The following is an 8104-nucleotide window of genomic DNA, read 5'->3' as shown; positions in this document are numbered from 1 at the left end:
ATTTAGTCACTCATGCCAGCTGTTCAAAAACTGAAATGAAACAGAAAACAATACAGTGTATTACGTGTAGAAGGAAGGTTTGATTTGTGAAATATTCTTTCAGTTGAGTGTTGCTTATGTAGGTATTTTCATGAGATAGGTATATACCAAATTGGGAAATAGAGTTTATTTCTTACTGTAGGTTTTAGTAAAAAAAGAAAAATGTTTTCATGTTGAAAACTCCTGTTATGGCAGCTTTGGAGTTGATTGGTGCTAATTCAGATCCCACCACACTGTGAGTTCTTTTCATCTTGCTAATCCCAGAATTTAGCAAAGGGTCCATGCATGGAATAAACACTAAACAAATATTCATAGAGTAAATAAGGAAGTGAATGAATGCATGAACATTAGTGTTGTAAGGGTTAATTGTCCCTGAACTCATTATCCTACACTTGCTCTGGTGCAGGGTAGGCTCAGATACAGGAGAAAACAAGGACAAGAAACCCACTTGGTCCTTTTCAGCGTTTTAAAGAAGGAAACCTGATTTTGACAGAAACAATTATTGTGTGTTGTAGCCACTCCACTGGGCAGAAGGTGGCTGAAACACTCAATGGAAGTGTTGTGTATAACACATTTATAAAATTTTGAAATATTACTGCACAAACAAAAATTTTATTTATTCCATTTACAGAAAATACAACATTTGTGTTTAAAAAAATTCTTTCTTCTGTGAAGAAACAATTTATCCTGATGTTTGAGCTTTCATATAAAATGTTCCAGCCTAGTGAACATCTGCTTATGGCCAGGAAAAACAAAACATATTTTCATATACTTTTCTTCCTCTTTCATGCTGAACAAAACGGTGGAACTTTGTAGTTCTCAGGTACCTGAGTCTTGAGACTTTATCCAGGGATTCCTTCCCAGGGGGAGCTGTTCTCTCTGCAAAGAGCTAAGTTTAGTTGGGTTCTCAGATGAACTCGAATGCAGAGAAACTCACAGCTAATAGAAATAAAAGAAAGCAGATGAATCTCACTCACATTCCCAGCAAAGAGATTGAAATCTCTGATATGACCACCTGGGAAACTGAAACTTACACCTCCTTCCACCTGGGAAAACATCAAATGTCCTCTTTTATAATATCAAAATAGCATATGCAAATTTGTCAGGAGAAAGGATTTGCAAAATTCTCGAGTTTATTTTTCTCTCCCTAATTTTTTCTGTTTGCTCTGTAAGTGAATTTGTCATAAGTTGGTGAGTGACCAGAATTCAAGTAGCAAACCATTTTTCATCAAAACTCTAAGTGATTGCAGAGGCTTTCCAAATTTGAAATTATCCCTAGCCTTGCAAATAGCTACTCACACACTCAAACCAAAAAACGTCTTATTTTGTGCTTGAAGACTAAGCAATCATTTTGTTTTAATACATTTGTGTGATCCTAGTTACTCAGAGTTGAAAGGACTCCTGAACTATTACCAAATACTGGCCCAACAACTGGTGTGAAGTTTAGAGAAAGTTTTTTCTGCTTTGAAATAAAAGAATAATCTAAGGACAATGTAGTGATTTTCTTTCAATAATCTACATGATTATATTTGCAGACTGTTGTTTATTCTGTGATTTTATAACTAGCCCACTTTTTTTGTGTGTGCAGATAACCTCATTTTTAAACAATAAAATTTTTGTGGAAGCTGATTTTTTTTTTAATTTAGAGGAAATGGTTGATGACCTACTGTCATCAACCTAGTCCAAATCTGGGAACTATTGACCTAGTCCAAATCTCCATCTAGTATTTGAATTCCGTCCTCAATTCTTCTGTGGTAATTTCATTAAACATTTGCCAGATCACTTTCAGAAACAGAGAATATACCGTTTCCCGGAGAACATGCATCAGGAGAGGATGTTCTAAAATGCCCTCTAATGCCTCTTAAAACTCTCTTCATTGAGGATGTATCTCTCCAGAAGTCTCGCTAATAGTCCTGCTCTACATTAAGTGCCTGAGAAGGGGGAAACTAATCAGAAATGTGCAAAGTGCTTCATTTTTCTGTGTGATGCTTTCACATATTTTTGAGATTATTTTAACGATCCTCTTTACTGTGCATGCATTATAAAGAATATTGTTGAAATGAAAAGAACTTTGTCAGAGCAAGTTACTTCCAGCCTCTAGCAACGATTTGTCAGGTTTAATTCATCCAATGGAATGAAACCCCAGATGGGAAAAAAATTAAAGCATATTGTGAATTTATTACATTAGTATTAAGTTGTACTTGGGGAAAATATGTTGACAGTTTAAAGTGGTCATCCTCTGAACTGTGATCCTTAATCCTGACAGATTGTCCATTTCATAATCACTGTGTTAATTATCAAGAGTTTCTAATCTCTTACATTGTAGGATATTTTACAGTTTAGAGATGGTTCCCATCACGGTCTCACTTAATCCTATGATAATCCTGTGATATAATCACGGCAGGGTTTTTACCTTTATTTTAGAGATGGTAAACTAGAGCTAAAAAAAACATCATTACTTGTTGAAGCTCAAGCACCTGGTAAGTAACAGGGTCAGGGTTTAATCTTAGGTCTCCTGACTCTACGTCCACCAAACCAGATCAACCATCTGGGTACAAGAATTAATATTTTTGTCTTAACTTCAAGTTTGCTAACATCTCATGTTAAATCCAGTAAAGAGAAGGCACATCAAAGACATGATCAATGGTGACTCTCTGGTAAACAGACCTTTAGATCAATTTGTTCTAGCTAAATAGAGTCAAACAAACACCATGATCAGCCATCTACTGCTCTGTGTACAAATGAGCCCTCAATAAATATTGTTGACAGACTTCTGTGACAATGTCAGCACACAAAACTTAAATGATAACTAAAAGGTCAGGATACAAGTCTAAAATTCTTCAGAATTTTACCACAATGCATATATATATATGGGCAAAAGTAGGTTTACAGTTTATTCTTGTATTATTTATTAATCATTGCATTTTTATTTGTATCATTTGTCTTTTTCCATATCAACAACTGTAAACTTACTTTTGCTAACCATTGTATATTTGGTATGTAGAATTTCTCCTAACTCAGCTTATGATTTTGACCAACCCAAAATAAGCTTTTCTCTCAGATTTTTCTTTTACAAGACAGATCCGTTCAGAGTCAACACAGAAATTAGTATTCTGAAAGCAGAAACCCATCTTCAGTTGCAATGGTGGTGGCCAAACAGCCCCAGCCAGAATCCATATGACAGGAGCTCAGTTCTTTTTATTTATTTATTCTAAACACATGTGGTCTCTGTAACTCGTGGCTTGGGATTGTGATTACAAGGGCAGGATGACAATTTCTGCAAAGGAAAATGCTGATTTACTTATCTAAACTTTGAGGCAGCTAAGCAGACTATTAGGAACTATAGAATCAGATTATACTTTTACCTGCTGGTTCTAGCAAGTCAGCTATGTTCAACAGTGTCTCAAGGACGGGAGAGAATTCATGCTGGCTCTCTATCAAGAAGCTAACTCCGAATAGACAAGAGAAACAAAAGCAAGAGCTGGACCAATAGATAAAAGAGCCCTTGTTAGTGGACTAAAGCAGTTGCTACAAATAGGACAGTGGAAGGAGAGCCGGGAGGGGGAAGAGTGAGGCAAGGTCAAAGAAGGATGATATCAATAGAATATCTCCAAATAGCACAGAATGCAGCAAGAAGTAGCAGCAGATATCAGCCCAGCCCAATGTCAACCCCTGTGGAGCTATGTAGAAAGACTTGGAAAGAAACAGCATCACTGCAGTTGGTGTTAGGAGTGAAGGGGGAGCAGATGATACCTTTCTCCCCTTGAACTGAAAGCCATGACCTGCCACTGGCCACAACCTCACCTCCTTTATGGCTGGCCCCATTCAAGATTTAAGGGTTTTTTTCCCTCTTTATTTCATATCTTGACTCCTCTCCTTTCTTTTTGATTTACTTTCTTCTCCCACATTCTCTTGCTGCCAATTCTAACTCTGCTCCTCACCCCATTGGCGGTTTCTTCTTGCCTGTGCCACCAGGTACCATGGTTCCAGATGCTTACCCTGGCCTCCGCAACGTTCCGGGACTGATGATGCACAACCAGGAGGGTGTATTTACTGCAGCACTCAGAAAGTTCCCATCGTGATCTCAGACATTACTGGCATGGGCTGACTTTCCTAAGTGTGGAGGGAAGCCAACAATGTAGAAAAGAGTCTGTTTTCAGAGTTCATATCCCTTAATTTTAGTGAATGGATGTGGGTGTGTTGAAGACTTAGTTTCTTCAGAACTGCCTCAATTTCATAATTATTTCATTTTTCATCTGCTCACAGATGGCTTTGCCCTGGGTGTAAAAACTGAAGAGCCAATATAAAATGATGCTACCTTTGCTCTGGCAGTTACATTTAAATTTTCAAACGTTGGTTTTTCAGAACCTTGGAGAGCATCGAGCTCAGCCCTCCGTTTCCTTCCCTGCAGCCAGCTCAAGAGTAAGTAGGCTGACTTCTCCTGTAAAAACATGAAATAAGAAAAAAGGGATAAGTTGACAGGGAAGCTGGTGGGTTTTGAAACAGAAATGCCTCGCACAATAACCTACTTTTACAGTTTAAGTTTCTGTTGTATAACAATGCATAATCCTTAATAGGGCAGATTTGGGAGTCCATAAGACTTAGATTCAAAGCCAGGTTCTGCCATTTCCTGGTTATGTAATGTTAAGAAATCTTCCCAAGCCTTGCTCTTCTCTTCTGCAAAATGGAGCTACAAAGATTAGCTCCTTTGCAGGGGAGAATGACCTACCCAGGAAGTAAGGGAGCAGCCAAGTCCCAACCTTGTCAGTTTTAGCTTCATATTCTGCAGTAGGGGTTCCAGTTTAATTCCTCCATCACCCAGAAACTTCTACTGAGCCTGGTTTACGTATGTGCCCATTTCCATTATATTATTGATACTGTTTTCTGGTTTTTCTTAGTGCCCCTCTCAGAGACAACTGAACCATATATTCATTTGTTCCTTTCATATGTATTTATTAGATATCTACTTAGTGTCAGTATTGGGCTCAATGCTTGTAATATGGTGATGAACAAGAAGAAATGACGCTTTTCCTCTTTGGGGGAAACTTCTCACCCATTGGAATCTTGGTATAAGTTAGAGCCCACCTCCCACTAGTAAAGCTAAAAGATTGGGCTACCCAACAGTCTTCCTTGCTGTTGGGGCCCACACAGATGACCCAGACTCAGTTAACCAGGCTCATCTTTCCCAGACTTCTGATGGGGATCTGGTGAGCATACAAAGCAGGTAACATAGAAGATTCCTTCTGGAGGAGCTGTAGTATCTGTAACAACCAGTTTCCAGGGATCCGAGAATCCTCATGGTGGCATGAATGGTGGCATGAATGTCTGGTGACTTGTGCTGGCACTGTTGGGGTTGCCAGTCACTTTGACTCATTTCTAACATGACTGCACAGTTGAGCCAACTGGACTAGTGGCATGATTTTGGCTGTGGTTCTGTCCACACAGCCTCCTTTTGCTCCTGGCCATTTTTCCGTGGTTGTTTCTGTATCCCTTCTGGAAATTCAATACATGCTCTATTATCCTTTTAATATACATATATTTTTTTTTGGCTAAAACCAGCTAGTCAGTTTTTTCCATTTTTGCAGCTAAGAATCTTGACTGTCTCATCAGAAACTCAAATCCCGAATTCATATTTGAAAGCTGGGTGATCATAAGCAAGTGATTTATTCATTATAAGCCTCAAGCTTCTTATCTATTAAATGGAAATTACAGCAGATAAAAGAATACATGCAAAGTGCTTACTGTATCATACCTCGGACATAGATGCACAATATATGTTAGCTTCTATTAACACTTGAAAAGAATGAATGAGAACATGATAAAGGTAGCAGAACTTGTGAGTGAAGCTCTTGACTGTAACATAGGCTACTCAAACATGAAAGAAAATGACCAAATCTATTTTAAATTATTCAGTGATTGAGCTTTAATTAATCAGTGATTAATTAGTGATTGATTCAGACATGCTTTGGGTCAGTAAACTGTGATTTCTTTTTGTGTTCAGAACATCAAATGAGGTTTCCAGATACCAATGGTTTAAAAAATAATCTCAAGCAGAAAATACATGAGAATGATGAAATTTTTAAAATTCAGTTTGGTATTTTAGCAACATGTATATATAGATGTAAAATCCTTAGGTATAATTGTCCTAAAAAAAATCATTACAAGTTATGACTAGCTAATGTGGTTCTACACATTTGAAATTTGTATTTACTTTTCCTGTTTGCAAATGCCTTTATTTATGATTCTCACAACTTTCCTCCAAAGAATTCAGTGCTCAACTTTGGATCCTAATTGTCTTTTACTTGTGCCTTTATTATCAAGAACGTGTGTCTTATGTCCAATAGCTAACAAAACCAATGTTCTTTGCATTATTTATGTCTAAAATCAGGTTGGACCAATAAATGTTAGCCTTTAGAGATATTTTTTCATGTAAACCATAACAGACACAGAAATAGAACTAACATGACGATCTTTCAACATCTTTCAACACTCTTATTTTTCTAAATCCAAACTTCAGTGCAAATTATTGCTTTATAGTTTAACATGGTGGTTGGTTCTTTTGTTCATATTGTTTTATGCTACGTGTCATAAATTGTGCATAATTATCAATTATCTAAATAATTCTGCTAAAGCATTTTGGAAATTTTGCCAATGCCTTGACTTTAGGCAAAATAAGTAAAGTTTTGGTTACCTTGGAAACATTCAAGGGCTAGCATTCTTAGTGGGTACCCACTAATCTTCATCAAAGTAACCTCCTTTCCATAACTAGCCCCAAACCAAAATAACTTGATCAGTTAAAGCCCTAATATAAACAAATCTCAAGCATGCAGATTGAAACAGCTGAAAACATGGGTTGTTTGGAATAAAAGTCTTAGTTTATTGCCCATGTAAAGATGTTTCTAACAAGAAACAATTTTTTTTTAGGATGGGGAGATGGAATGTGGAGCACTAGTAACAAACCAACATCAAGAAGTGAAATGGACCTGACCCATAGTGGCACAATAGATAAAATGTCGACCTGGAATGCTGAGGTCAGGGGTTCAAAACCCTGGGCTTGTCCTGTCAGGGAACATATGAGAAGCAACTACAACAGGTGATGCTTCCCGCTCTTCTCCGCCTTTCTCTCCCTGAAATGACAAGTAATTAAAAAAAAAGAAACTTAAGAATAGACTTACAAAAACTATGAAGGGTTGCTAAGAAATAAATTCTTAAAAGAAAGGGTTTCTATTTAATTGAAAAAATGGTTTAGAGGGTTTGGTCAATAAGAAACTCCCTTCTGAAGTCAACATCTGTTTTGGATTTTTTTTTAAGCCTATTATCATGAAAACAGATAAACAAACAAAACACATGCTGCAGGTCAACATGGTGCAGGAATAGTTGTGGTGTGGCTGACAGATCTTATCTTTGAGCACCAACAAAATATTTGGTATTTCGGTGAACAGAATAGCTTAGCGATTCACATTTTAGTATAGGTAGAGGTTAGACTCTCACTTAATTTCTTAGCTCTATTTGAAGCTATAATTTTTATTAAAATCACTATAGAACATCACTTAAATGTAGGAATTGAGTCTGTATATTAACTCCAGCAATTGGTTCTCATTGTCTTGAAATTCTAAAAAAAAAAAAAAAAAAAAAAAAAAAAAGAGGCAGTTTTTCAAAGGGTGAAGCCACTGCTTTGAATTATTATCCTTTTCCTGTTTCATTAACATGGTCAAGTCATTTAAAACTCTCCCCACTGGCTAAGAAGGCAGTTATACTTTCATTTTCTACTTCCAATAAATGTTTAGATTCCTACTTTTGTGTGTGTGTTATCTCTTGATCTTTTCTATTCCTTTTATTTTGAGATTTCTTTTATGCAAGTGCTATTTCTTTTACTCCAAAGCTCATTTCCCCCCCTTTATTACTGTCATTTGGCATATTTTAGAACTGTGGTTTGAAAATACCTTCTTTCTTTAGACAAATTACTTTTCTTAAGCACAAGAAACTTCTTCAGGGTGGTGATCTGTCAAAATAGTACACAGGAGGTAAAAGCAGCGAGGCTGTTATTTATCAATGGGAACTGCTG

The sequence above is a fragment of the Saccopteryx leptura genome, chromosome 1, assembly GCF_036850995.1.
Source record: "Saccopteryx leptura isolate mSacLep1 chromosome 1, mSacLep1_pri_phased_curated, whole genome shotgun sequence".
Taxonomy (NCBI): domain Eukaryota; kingdom Metazoa; phylum Chordata; class Mammalia; order Chiroptera; family Emballonuridae; genus Saccopteryx; species Saccopteryx leptura.
This window is presented reverse-complemented; position numbering follows the sequence as displayed.